We start from the raw sequence: 14,255 nt of genomic DNA, 5'->3' as shown, positions 1-14,255 counted from the left end.
CACACTGCCCTATATCCCTGTTCAATGTTTAGTGTTAAATTTGCAAATATAGTAATTCCTACAAAACATTACCATGTATTGAACTGCTTTTTCTATTGATTTGTTGTAAAACATGATGTTTTGGTGCTTAATTTTTAAAATCATAATGTAATTTGATGTTTTATAGGCTTTTCCTTTATACTTCCTTATTATCCAACATTTTCGCTTATCCAACACTTTTATTTTTCAGTGATTGGTTTGGGGGGGGGGGCGCCAAAATTCTGTTCACCTACACTTGAAAAATACCTAGGGCTGGCTCTGAGGCCAGGTGTCACTCATTTCTATATTTGTGCATTTCTTTTTTTTCTGCCTAGATATAATACCTCATAGTTAACACTGTTGAAATTATTTTTATTAGCTTTGGTTTGCTGTCCATATGGGCACCCCCTTTTTCTTGAGCATATAGGTTGTAGGCAGGGGTGGCTGAAACTATAATCTGGGTAAGCAACTGCGGATGGTGCAAAATCCACTACGGGCGCCATTGAGGCCCGGTTCAGGCATTCTCTCCTGACGTTTCCAATTTCTGGAAGTGCAAAGAAGTACTGCAAAACTTCTTGTTTATTGTGTCTGTATAAGTAAGGGAATCATTATCCTTATGTGTGAAGATCTGCCCTTTGATGAGGCTGTAGTCTCTTACCTTGCCAGCATAGGTAGGTGCCACAAAGCTTTCCAATATAACATCCACATTGTAGAATTGATGCAGTTTGACACCACTTGCTCAGGATCATGGGGTTGTGGGAGTTGTAGTTTCACAAGATAATTGGCCTCACCAAACTGCACTTCAAAACTTCCCTCTAGCTGCCAGGAAGGAGGCCAGGGCGCTGTCCCTTTAAGAGCTGGGCATGAAAAGGGGTGTGGCCCCTTTAAGGGAGTGGCTCTTCCCGGGCCAATGAGGCTCTTTCTCCCACAGCCTGGAGCAGAGAGACAGGTCCTTTTGCTTTCTCTTCCTTCGCATCTGCAAGCTGTTTCCTCCTCTTACTGATCCAAGCCTCTTGCATGCAGCCTCTGAACATACGCAGAGTGCTTTTCTCACCTCCTGCTGCAGGACTGATGCAGTTTGACCACGTGAGAAGGTTTGCATAGCAAACTTATTTGCCATTGGGTTGCTGTGAGTTTGCCAGGCTGTCTGGCCATGTTCCAGAAGCATTCTCTCCTGACATTTTGCCCACATCTTCGGCAGGCATCCTCAGACGTTGAGATCTGTTAGAGACTACCTTTATTTTTTAGTTATTGGTTTGGGTAGGTGCTAAAATACTGTTTGCTTACACTTGAAAATTACCTGGCCCTGGCCCTATAGGACAATAGCCAATTAGAAAAGCATGTAAGATATGGAACAATATCCAATTAGCAAACAATAGGCAAGGGCTTTAAAATGTTCAGTAGGAATTCACTAAGCTATGTGAGTTCCTCTTTTCATAAATACAAGCTTTTGTTTCTTCCTTCCTAAACTTGTGCGGCTTTATTTTGCTTAAGAGACCGGGATGGTTTCAGAGTTTCAAGGACTCAGGTGACACAAGTATTTCTGCTCTGGACTTGCTTTGGATTTTGGTGTAGGTGTAGATGAGCCCCGAGACTGTATCTTAGCCACAGTCAGAACAACTGCTGTGCTCAGTTCCATATGCTTTCCGAGATGGAATGATCAAGATGGGAAAAGGAGCAACAAGAGTGCATTGTTTATGTGCGTGTGTTCATAAGTGTGTGCATGTTGATTTATATTGAGTCCATGAATTTCATAGATACTGGATATGAATTCCCACTGGGTAACAACTTGTGATTTTACTTGTGACTTTTAGGTAATTCTGGGGTGATAATGTGGGCAAGATTCTTTAGTCTCTGTTTCCATACTTGGGATAGTAATGTTGCCACAACAAGGCCAACCCTTCCCAGTTTTGTATCGACAGCAGTGTTTCACAGTTCAGGCTGCCAGTCTTTTCCCAACTGTTTCTGACTGATGTTCCCTACTTGTAAAGTCAAGATTCATTTGTCTACATTTATTTTCCGGGACAGCTAAGACTCACAGAAGTTTGATGAAGTATAAAGAAGCTTTCATTTTTGTAAAACAGCAAAACAACAACAGAATCCAAGCAAATTCTGCCTTTATAGTTATGACAAAAACTGCATCAGATAATAATTACGTTTGGAAAAGTCTAGAAATCTAAGGGAAAGTACATACTCTTGATGGCCCCTGTTATTTCTGAATCTATCCCATGAATTTTGAGGTGATGGCATGTGATTTGGAATGTTTATTACAGTGTTCCCAGATTTCCCAAAAAGTTTGTGCACATTAGAAAAGGCTTCCTGGAAATGAACTACAAAAACTGTTAAAGTTCACTTGAATGTTGTAGCCAAGTTTTCTGCGAATGGAATTTAATCTAACACTTTATTTACACTTAAAATTGTTTTTGGAAGAGCAGTTACTTTACAAAGAGTTAGCTGATGGCCATTTAATCAAAATATTCTATTAAATAGGCTTTTGCAATGTCAATACAATTGATAATAAAAAGACAAATAATCATTTGCAGTTAGTTTTGAGAGTTATTTAAAAATCACTTTCAATTCCTTTTATGGTTTTCTATGTGGAGAACCTATCATTTGGAGCTTAAAGGATTCTTAAGAAGATATGGAGATAAATATTTTAAAACAGGATCCGTATTTAAAGCAAAACCACAGAAACTCACAGATATAAAACTAGGCTATAACCCAAGGAATCTTATTATCTTAGACTAATTTGGCTTGACTATACTTTTTCCAGAAAGAAAGAATGAATGTGTGAATCTAGTGTGTTGGAGTCACAAAAAACAATGCTATCTGATCTGTCACTCTGCAGCCTTGACTTATATAGAAGATCCAAGATTTGTTCCCGGTTTGCCACTTTAAAAGATCAGAGGAATTGAAAGATCTATCCCGGATTTGTTGTACTGCTATTCCAGGTAGATAATAAAAAGGTCAAATAGCCTGAACTGATAAACCAAGATATCAGATGTCTGATATACCTATACCTAATCTATATCTATATCTGATATTTAAGAGTAATAGCAGCACTGCTATTAATATGATGCTCAAGCTAAAAATGGAAATGCAGAAAACATATCCTTTCTAAACATGAATTTATTATCTTAATAATTATTTTGATCGAAATAATTCTATCATTTCATCACTGTTTACATTATACAATATTTCTGCAGTAACACCACGCCTTTTTAAAAGGATGGGATTTGGTACTGCTGAGCATGTATCTAACAAGTGATTCAGATTTTTTTTGTTTATCATGCTGAATGCTTTTACAGTTCGTGGCGTATTTCAGTAAATTGCAAGCTATTGTACTGCTCTAAATTCTTAAAGGCAAAATCCTTAAGTAGTCCTGTTAATTGCAGCTTGTCTGGCTTTTCTCTTTTTTGCTTCAAAAGAATGGTTCATGTAAACAAGGTTGGGCCTGCAGATAAATGCGTGCAAGCTCAGGGTCGCAGACAGAGTCTGGGGCAGGAGCAATAGAGATCTGATTGCAAAATTGACTTGGCTCAGTATGAAAATGAGACTTTGATTTTCAGTTTCTGCTTGCGGCTGCAATAAAAATTAGTTAGAAAAGTTTGCCATTTTATCATAACCTTAGCTTAAGTCTTTTTGGGTGTTTTTCTCTTCCAGAGTGTCGCAGACCCTGAGTGAAAAGAGTTCTAAAGAATTCTGATTATGGTTAAAGGCATTTTTCAGATACCGCTGTTACCATTGGTTTATAGGGAAATAATATATACACTACTTTCAAATAAGAGCAGGGTTGGCATGGACTGTTTTCAAAGAACAGACTCGGAGGTAGATTGTACTGAAATTCTATGTTAAACTTAAAACAACTCATGACTTCAAGGTAAATAAACACAACAACAAACCATCATGCCCCAAAAGTCTATAAATTTAACAGAAACGTAATTTGAATCTGTAAATGGTAGTTTACTTAGCTTGTATATCAGGCATTTTTGGTCTGGTTCTGGGTGGATGTTTTAACAGCCACATTTTATATAATTGCAATCCTGAGTAAATCCTTAGACCAATTGGGATCAATTGGATTTTAGGATTCCTATTGAGTTTTGACACTGTAGTCATGGAAATGGGAAGTAGCAAAAACGAGCCTACTGTTGACCGGAATTCGGCATGCATTCTGGCAAATCCGGCAGGGTTCATTGGGCATCCTATCCTTGTTGCCTATGTAATACAGGAAATCTTCCATGTTGCCGTGGCGGCCTATGACATTCTCTCTTCACTTGTGCCACAGAGCCCTATCAGAAGAAGATCAATGTTGTGGGATGGAAGCTGGCGAGCTCTGTGCCGCAAGTGAAGAGGGAATGTCGTACAATGGGCAATTTTGCTTGTTTGATGAGGTTGAAAGCGTGCTTGCACTTTGATTCTAGTATGTTAGTAAAGGTAATGTCCCTTTTAAGTCTAGTTGAGTCCAACTCTGGGTGGTGGTGCTCATCTCCATTTCTAAGCCGAAAAGCTGACATTGTCCATAGACACCGCCTAGGTCATGCAACTGGCATGACTGCATGGAACGCCGTTGCCTTTCCGCTGAAGTGGTACCTATTGATCTACTCACATTTGCATTTTTTCAAACTGCTAGGTTGGCAGAAGCTGGGGCTTACAACAGGAGCTCAACCCATCCCACGGATTCAAACTGCCTACTTTCTGGTCAGCAAGTTCTGCAACTTAGCGATTTAACCCTCTGCCCCACCATGGCCAGTATGTTAGAAATGTGCTAATCTTTGATGCCAATTTAAAGGGATTCATGTTGAGTGTTAACCACAAATCACCATGTCATACCCTTTGCATAAAACTATTATATTAATGGCACAAAAAAGAACAGATGTTTGGCACAGATTTTTTTTCAGAGACATACTATTTGATAGTACATGCATGTGACTGTGGACTAAAAAAAAGAGTTGTCATTGCTCATTTTCAAAGTGTAGATTCAGGGGTGAATTAAGACATGCTGAAATGTTGCTACTTGCTACACCTTGTCCATTTTGCCACCTACATATTGCTTGGGACAGTCTATGTGGAAACTAAACATGGCAAGATTGGACCTGCCAACTATACCAACAGAGTGCTTGGGATGGAGATGTTTTATTTATATGTCAAACCTGACAGCTTAACTGAAGAGCTTTGTTTAGATTGTTGAAAATCCTTTTCCTGGGCAAGGATGTCTTTCATCTTCTTGCATGAATCCTACCAGTACGGCTACAATTAGAGCTACAGAACAAATTACTGGAGAAATTGTATTTTAATAACCCTTTTCCAATACTTAATATTTCATTCTGTGCCTAACCTGAATTTTGATAAAAAAAGGCAACTCAGCTGCAGTACTAAAAACTGTATATTATTCAGCAGTTGGCAATAAAAGAGAATAAAGCAAAGAAATTAAAGACTGAAATCTCCTGGGCTTTTAATATTGAGGATAGTACTCCCAGCCAATATTGTCTGTGTTTATTCCAAGACGGAAAAAAAAGGAGAAATGAGCAATCCTGTTTTTCTTTTATTAACTAGGCAACATCAAAGTTTGCTGTAGCATTTTAAACAGTATTGATGAAAAACAGGGTCAGGAATCAAAGGAACAAAGTTGTACCGAAACACTTTCCAAAAGCAGAATTCTTCATAATCAAAAATATACCCTAGTTTCATTTTACCTGTGGAAATGTGCATTAATGGTAAGACAGAATCTTAGAGTTGGAAAGGCCTACAAGGGCGACTAATAACCTAATCACAAAGGTCCATGGATTCACCACTCATCATGAGGTCCCAGTGGGGGGCATGGAGAACCTGTCGCTCCATTGTGAAAGAGGAGAGGAAGTGGCATATGATGGGGAAAAGAGCTCATCTTGGTCTACAGCTCCCAGAATTCCCAGCCAGTTTACCAGCTATTAGGATTTCTGAAGGTCAAAACATCTGGGGACCCACAGGTTGAGGACCACTGGTCTAGATTGTCGCCTCCACTCCACTGCCCATAGAAGCAGGAAGAAAGCTATAGTATCTTCACCTTTACAGAACCACAGTTGCTTTGAAGAAAAAAAGACATTTAAATTGAGAAAATAATGGTTTCTTTCTAACTTTCTTTTCAGCCAAAAGAGAGAACGTGACATCATTTCTCCTATGTCTATTACGCAATGGCACATTATTTTCCTAATTACATTGCAGCATCAGAACATAATATTCTAATGTATGATTTTGATGCTCTGGAAGAATTCATAGTTGATTCAGGTCAGGAGACAAGAGTGATGTGTCGTAAGTGACTATTCTGCTGCGCAAGGGAGGGAGGGAGGGTGTTTCACTCTACCATGTTGCTGTCCCTGTTTACTGGAAGGCAATCAAAATTGATCAGAGAGTGGAGCCAATTGCAGGGAAGTTATTAGTTGCAAAGGAATATGGTCCTGGTTTGGAATGAACAGTTGTCACCTATAACAAGCAGAAGGAGTGGCAGTTGTTCTTACAATCTCCATACAGAAATACATCTATTACGGGTCTGCAAACAATATTACTTAGGTTTAGAGAATCAAATTGGCTTTGCCCTGTGTTTTTCTCTCATCCTTTCATCATTGCTCAAAGATATCACCATGATATGACAGTAACTAAAAACATTTTAATTGTTTGGATAGCCCAGCAATTTGTAGTGCCATCTGGTAGGAATGTTCTCCTGCAGTGTAGGTCATTACAGGCCACTGTGACCTTCCAACCCAATCTAGTGCCAGAAGCGCTTCTTAAAATAACTTCTGACTTATGGTATAGGCAGTTTAGAGATGAATATTTGAACATTTGTAAGAAGGTGACATGTGTGTGTATGGGGGGGGGGGTTAATCTCTCTCAGCTTTATCCACCTGGGGTCTCTGTGCAGTGGGGCAGCATGGAGATGGAGTTGCAGTGATCTACTGGGATTTCATTCCCCTGAACAGTGCTGTATCCACAGTTTTCTAGATTTGAGTTTATGTAATTGAAGCTTGTTAGTTGGGATAGATTAGGAATTCTGTTGATATTATTCACCCCACTTTTCAATACTCCTGACGTTGGGGTCCCCTTAGCTTATAGATCTGGGAAACTGAAATATTCACACTGAGAATGCCCTGTCGGAAGTTCCTCATGACTTTATGTCTGTGCTATTACTACCATGAATCTGTCTCAAGTGGTAGCTGGCCCTGCTTATTCTGCTTGGCACACTCTGGACCTTGTTTTTTGTGCTAAATTGTGATCTGGGAGTGGAAGAACTATCAATGGTTCCGTTGGCATGGTCATATCACAACCTGGTGGATTTAGACTTGCTGGGACTCTGTAATGGAGACCCATTCAGATGGTCTGTTTCATGAAACTTATGGATCTGGATGGATTTGTGATAGCCCTTGGGTTGTTTAAGTGATTATGTTGAAGACTTGATTGACTTTTGGATTGGGGAAATGGCCAGGGTGGTGGAATCAATCTATGTAGGGCTGCTTTTGAAAAATATTCAAAAATGTCTGTTGATCCAGAGTTGCACGCAGATTGCTAACTGCAGTGAACTTAATGTCTTTGTTGTAACAGCTTCACTGGCTGTCAACCCATTTCCATAACTGCACTGTAGTTAGTTAGCAATGTGAAGTGATCTATAAATTACTAGCTGTGCCCGGCCACGCGTTGCTGTGGCGTTGTGTGGTGGTGTTGGTTAGAAATTGTTGAGGTAGTGGTGGTATTGAATGTCTGTTGTACGGTTGTCTTTATGTTTAGTATGCATTTGGTTGTTTGTATACTGTGAAAGTGGTGAGGATCCTGTGTAGTATTGTATAGTATTTATACGTTGTCCACGTGTTGTGAATGCTTGGATTGTGTTGTGTTGCATAGTAGAAAGGGTTGGGCTGGATGGCCCTTAGGGGTCTGTCGAAACTCTTGGATTCTATGCTTCTATTATTATTATCATTATTATTATTATCATCATCATCTTCATCATCATCATCATTATGTAGAGGCTGGATGGCCATCTGTCAGGAGTGCTTGGATTGTGTCCTCCTGCATGGTAGAAGGAAGTTGATGTGGATGATCCTTAGAGGTCACTCCAAACGTTAGGATTGTATGATGATGATGATGTTGTTATTATTATTAGTAGTAGTATTGAGAGGCTGGGTGACCATCTGTTGGGAGTGCTTGGATTGTGTCTTGCATGGCAGAATTGGGTTGGACTGGATAGCCTTAAGGGGTGTCTCCTAACTGTCTGATGGTATGATTCGATGTGTATTATTATTGTGCAGATATTGGATGGCCATCTGTCAGGAGTGGTTGGATTGTGTCCTCCTGCATGATATAAGGAAGTTGAACTGGATGATCCTTAGTGGTATCTGCTAACCTTAGGATTGTATGATCTTCTTCTTCTTCTTCTTCTTCTTCTTCTTCTTCTTCTTCTTCTTCTTATTATTATTATTATTATTATTATTGAGAGGCTGGCTGGCCATCTGAAAGGAGGTGGAAAGAGGAGTTTCTGGAGGAGCCTTTTTTTTCCTTTGAGGCTTGAGTTGGCTGTTGGCTGGGTTTCCTCTGTGAGGAAATGTGCCTGGGGGAAGAGGGCAACAGTGGTAAGAGAAGGGCGATCTGGCTGGCTGAGCCCTTCCCTCCCAGATCGTCTTTCCCTGGGTCCCCCCTACCATGTTGTGTTCTGAAGAGATTTTTTTTCCTTTGAGGTTGGGGGGGGGGGGGGAGAGAAAGGAGGTGGAAAGAGGAGTTTCTGGAGGAGCCTTTTTTTTCCTTTGAGGCTTGAGTTGGCTGTTGGCTGGGTTTCCTCTGTGAGGAAATGTGCCTGGGGAAGAGGGCAGCGGTGGTAAGAGAAGGGCGATCTGGCTGGCTGAGCCCTTCCCTCCCTTCCCTCCCAGATCGTCTTTCCCTGGGTGATCTGGGTGGCGAGTGAGGAGGTCTTTTTTGCGGCTGCGGAAATGGCGGTATCCGTAGTCAAAGGGGCTTGGGTGAGTGAATTGGGTGGAATGGCGGGAAGCATGAATTGGCCATTTTTGCACATGCACAGATGGCGCGGAGTCCGTAGTCAAAGGGGTTGGGTGAGTAAATGGGGTGCCATGACGGGAAGCGTGAGGAGGGCTTCTTTGAGCAAGCGCAGATGGTGCATTGTGGGTTTGTGTGATTTTCTGTGTGCGTGAAGTGATCTTTCATTGTTTCAACCTTAAGGTGTGGATGTTATATTGTGTGGTTAAATTTCTAGGTTGGTGGATGTTTAGTTTCGTTGTTTTGCTCGGTGCCGCGATTCCATCACTCTTTTATATATATAGATATATAGCTCAGATCCAGGCTATTTGCAGGAGTAAATTTTGTTCAAGCTGCCCATCTTTCATGATCTTCTGGGAAGGGTCCTTCTCTCTGTTTGTCCACACTGGTAGCACATTTGGTGGAAAAACAACAATTGCCTTCTTGGTGGATGCTCCCCAACTGTAGAATTCCCTTCTGAAAGAGACAAGAAGGTGAACCCCTTTTTATTTCATTGACACTTTGAAAATTGATTCTTTGTGAGAAACAGGTGCTGGACTTTGTATTTGTTTTTATTGTTTATGTTTTTAATTAGTTTAATTTATGATGGTTTATTTGCTTTTTAACTTTTGTATGTTTTTAATTTTAACTATGGTGGCTTTAACTATTGGAAGCCACAACCAAACTGGGAAACAAGTAGGATATGTAGAAGTATAACAACTCTTACACTCTCCTGAATAGCTAGATAGCTTCCAGCTCAATTGGGGACCAAAGTACAATGGAGACATTGGGGAATCTTAAAATGGCATAAGTCTTGGCATTTAACAGTTGGATTTTACAATAATTTAAAAAAGTTTTACTTACAAAAATACATCAAAGGCTACAGTGACTCAAAATGTAGCTGCTGCTGTAATTAACATTTTTTCTTTCTGTTAAAAATGTGGGCTGTAGGTTAAATCATTTTAAATTTGTCAGCTTTTAAGGTGCCAGAAGACTCTTTTGTGTGTAATTTTGTTCCTTTTACTGATATGCATCAGTAGAAAGAACAGGCAGGACAGGTGGGTAAGGTCTACCAAAGCCTCTGTCACATTGCATGCTGAGAAATGTGTTTTTCTCTGTTGAGGTTAGCAAGTTCACACTCATATGCAAATCCTAGGTGTTTTGAGATGCAGGCATTGAAATTATGCCATCTTGAACTTAGATAGGTTTACTTGCTCTTTGCCACTTCTCCCTTTGCCCACAGGTGAGTTTATTCTGTGCAATAAAGTTCTCAAATTCAATGTTTTGTTCTTTTCCTACAGCTTTGCTTTCTGATTCATTGAGCCCTCACATATCTTTTTATATCAGCTTAAGCAAATAATGCCATTGAAAATTGTGTAACTGCTTGGTCTGGAATACTAACCTAGATGATGTTTAATATTTGCCTTCAATGTGAAGCTGGGTTTTATGGTCATTAGATCTTCTGTACCTGAATTTTTAATGCAAGGGCAGAGACATGTCCTTCCACTTTATACCCTTTTCCTTCCTGTTGGCTATTATAGTATAAAGGTAGTCACATCTCTCTTTTCTCATCCTGTAGAAAGTTTTCAGCAGCCAGAGGAAGAAGTGACTTCCCTCCTATCTACAAGGTAAAGGGGTTTGGAGGGGTTAGAGGTCTCAGGGGCCTTGGAAACCAGAAGAAGATTTGGGGTTTAGAGGAAAGATTGTTGGCAAGGGAAATTACAAATACTGTAGGTGGAGGGAAAGTATCTGCCACTTCTGGCCTTAATATGAACTCAGCCTGAAGCCATTTAACTATTTAGCCTGTACTGTGGTTTCTGAACTGATTTTGCCTTTGCTGAAAAAAAGGCTAGTAGCTAGAGAGATTCTCTTTGCTCTGTCTCATTTTGCAGTCATGTCAGTATTTCTGGACATCTGTGATATAAATGAAGACAAAATTCAGCTACCTTCTAAGGAGTGGGCTGAGAATCCAGTAGCCAGTGTGCCCTGCTACTTTGCCGACCAGATCAACATGCAAGTTAGGTTTGAAGGCAATAGAAACAGAAGTTTATTACTTTCAGACCTGAAAGGATGTCTGATACAGAGTCTTCACTCAAAAAGAATTGGACATAACCATACAATACAGTGCAAAACATTTTATCCGCTTTGACAGCTATTCAAAGAGAATAGGTAAAAGGTTAACGACCCCCCTCCCCCAACGGAATATATAGTTTTGGGCTGGGCTGCTGGAAATGAAGTATGTTGTGGATTGGGGAAATGTTGATACTTATATAGTAAAACTTCATGTAAGGCAAAAAAAATATAATAAAATTCATATTGGCTTTGGAACTCATGTTGAGTTTATCTTTTTTTGGGGGGGGGGGGGTCACTTTTTCGACAACATAAACTCAGAGTTTTATTTCATGTGTCTTTCCTGCTTATGATTCTGGTGTATTAGAGTTGATGGGACTTCTTTCCAATCTTTAAAAACTTACCTTGAAGGACAGGGGTGGAAGCAGAGAAAGAAACCACATTCTTAATGTTGCTGCCAGGGAATATGGGAAATGCAGTTTGCAGTGCATAGCTACTTCCAGTGCTCCTGTTTACAGCTGTTCATTTTGATGAAGCCAAAAGAAGAGGAAATGGTCAGTGGCAGCAAAGGCTACTGTTGAGCAAACTCATTATGAATTGAGTATGAACTCGATAAGATCAATTTGCGATTAGCTCTATTGTTCATCTCCCTCATTCTAAATTTTAGTACCAGTCAAAAAAGCTCTATCCATGCAGAGTTTTAGATCATTTTTCCTGCCCCTTGAAAGGTCATGATGCTATACCCATTCATGTCACTGCTACTGACCCACAAAACTTTTAATGCTATGTCCATACCTTAATTGAATGTACATGGAAGCAGATTTGTTAAGGATATGAAGAGAAGCTAAAGTAAATTTTGGCACTAACATCAAATTCTGAGTAACCTAATTGGGTTGCTTTGACACGCCAGTTATTAAATGAATATATCATAGCTAGGAAGACAGTGTTATCATCACAGTGATTGCTCTAAATAGATCAGTCTGTTCTTATCTTGTATACATTCAGGCTCTGTTAGAAATGTCACAGACTTATTTGCATTTCATGGCCTTTTGCCCCTACTGTTTTCAGTTCTTCTTCACTCTGTATCAAACCCATGTGTATATATCTCTACCAGCGGAAGATAACACTTCTTGCATTTGAACACTTGGGACACAGGAAACCCGTTAATCTTTGAAATGTCACAAGACTGTTGTTTTTGCTGCAACAGATTAACAACAGCTATACTTCTGGAATGCATAATACCAATTACAACTTTTCTCTAACTCCTCCTTACAGTTCTGTCATCCATCAAGATATTTACAAATCTTCTACAATATGTATTGTCATTGTGTTACAACCTGGAATTGTGTTCAAAAGCAATTATCTGGCACTAGCAGAAAAGGTCTTCCAACCTGAAGTTATTGTTTTGTTCACTTCTTTACAGTAGGTTCCAGATGTCTTTGCCAAGTTGTTCACAAAACTGTTTCTGAGTCTGTTTTCAAAGCTTTGCTCAGAATACTTGGCTTTTGCTTTTTCTGCTCTTTCTTTTATGTTCCTCTTTTCTTCAGCAGTCTGTCACATGCCCCTTTAGCTTAAAATTCCCCCAAACTTCAGTTTCTCTGTTTCTTACCTACTTTCCCTTTGGTAGGCTGATATCAATGTCTGTATAAAGGTATTATATCTCCCTGAAATATTTGTTTTGTTTTTCTGTATTCATTGTTGGAAGGCTGAGCGAAAGAAGATAGACGCTTTTGAACTTTGGTGCTGGAGGAAAATCCTGAGAGTGCCTTGGACCGCAAGAAGATCCAACCAGTCCATCCTCCAGGAAATAATGCCCGGCTGCTCACTGGAGGGAAGGATATAGGAGGCAAAGTTGAAGTATTTTGGCCACATCATGAGAAGACAGGAAAGCTTGGAGAAGATCATGATGCTGTGGAAAATGGAAGGAAAAAGGAAGAGAGGACGACCAAGGGCGAGATGGATGGACGGCATCCTTGAAGTGACTGGCTCGACCTTGAAGGACAGTGACAGCCGACAGGGAGCTCTGGCGTGGACTGGTCCACGAGGTCACGAAGAGTCGAAAATGACTGAACGAGTGAGACGACGATGATTAATTGTTGGAATGGGACAGGAGTGGCTAAATACCCTCAAGGAACCAGATAATGTCAGATTTTGGTCAGCCCCAGTTAGTACTTGGATAAGGAACTGCCAATGAATGCCAGGTGCTGTAGGTTTTATTTCAAAGGGAGGAACTGACAAAACAACCTGTGAGTATTCTTAGCCTAAGAAAGCCCTATGAAATTCATTAAGTCACCATAAGTTGACCAAACCTTGAAGGTACGTACACACACTGCAGGTAACTTAAAGCATACCTAGCTGAAAGTAATTCATTGGATATTTCTAAAGAGGACAGATGTGCTGGAACAGAAATGTATATAATTGATCATTGGACTAATATTTTCATTGGACCATCTGGATGTTGAAAGCATTTGTAGTTTGTTTCTGTCCATTTGCATGCTCTAACGTCTGCTATCTAATTGTAAAAGTAAAGAAATGGTAAAACATTATTAATTTGATTATTTATTTATGTATTTGATATCTTACCTTTCTCTTGTGACAGAACCCAAGATGTCTTACATTAAATTAATAACAAAAACACTAAAAACTATTTAATATAAATTAGTTAACTTAGTTAAAACATTAAATAAAAAGTTTCATTACAAACACCAAATTAGAACAATTAAAACACATTAAAATACAGCATGGCACAGTGGTTTGAGCATTGGACTATGACTCTGGAAACCGGGGTTCAATTTAGCTATGGAAACCCACTGGGTGATCTTGAGCAAGTCATATATTTTCAGTCCAAGAAAAACCTTTGACAGCTTCATCATACTACAAGTCAGAAACAACATGAGGGCATACATCACCACCCCCATCCCCACCGAAATTAAAACATAATATAGCCCATTATAAAGAGCCTTCTGTCACAATAAACTAAACTCAAAGGTCTGCTCAAATGAAAAGGTTTTGCCTGCCAGGAGAAGGAACAGACAAGAGGTCAACCAAACCTCCCATTGAAGAGAATTCCACAAATTGGGAGGAGCCACATAGAAGACACTCTTCCCTTGTCCTCAATAAATGCATCTGTTGCTGCTGCTGCTGCTGCTGTTGCGTGCCTTCAAATAATGTCTGAC

At 39.9% G+C, this 14,255-nt stretch overlaps 1 long non-coding RNA gene across 1 annotated transcript; it reads left to right on the top strand.

Annotated features, from left to right (window-relative positions):
• Positions 1–778: 778 nt before the first annotated feature.
• LOC103278225 (uncharacterized) lies at positions 779–13,625 on the top strand. The gene is made up of 3 exons (XR_010004678.1): positions 779–1,112; positions 10,589–10,637; positions 12,785–13,625. It is a non-coding gene; the product is annotated as an uncharacterized LOC103278225 (long non-coding RNA).
• The last annotated feature ends 630 nt before the right edge of the window (positions 13,626–14,255 follow it).

Source organism: Anolis carolinensis, chromosome 3, assembly GCF_035594765.1.
Source record: "Anolis carolinensis isolate JA03-04 chromosome 3, rAnoCar3.1.pri, whole genome shotgun sequence".
Lineage (NCBI taxonomy): Eukaryota > Metazoa > Chordata > Lepidosauria > Squamata > Dactyloidae > Anolis > Anolis carolinensis.
This window is presented reverse-complemented; position numbering and strand designations above follow the sequence as displayed.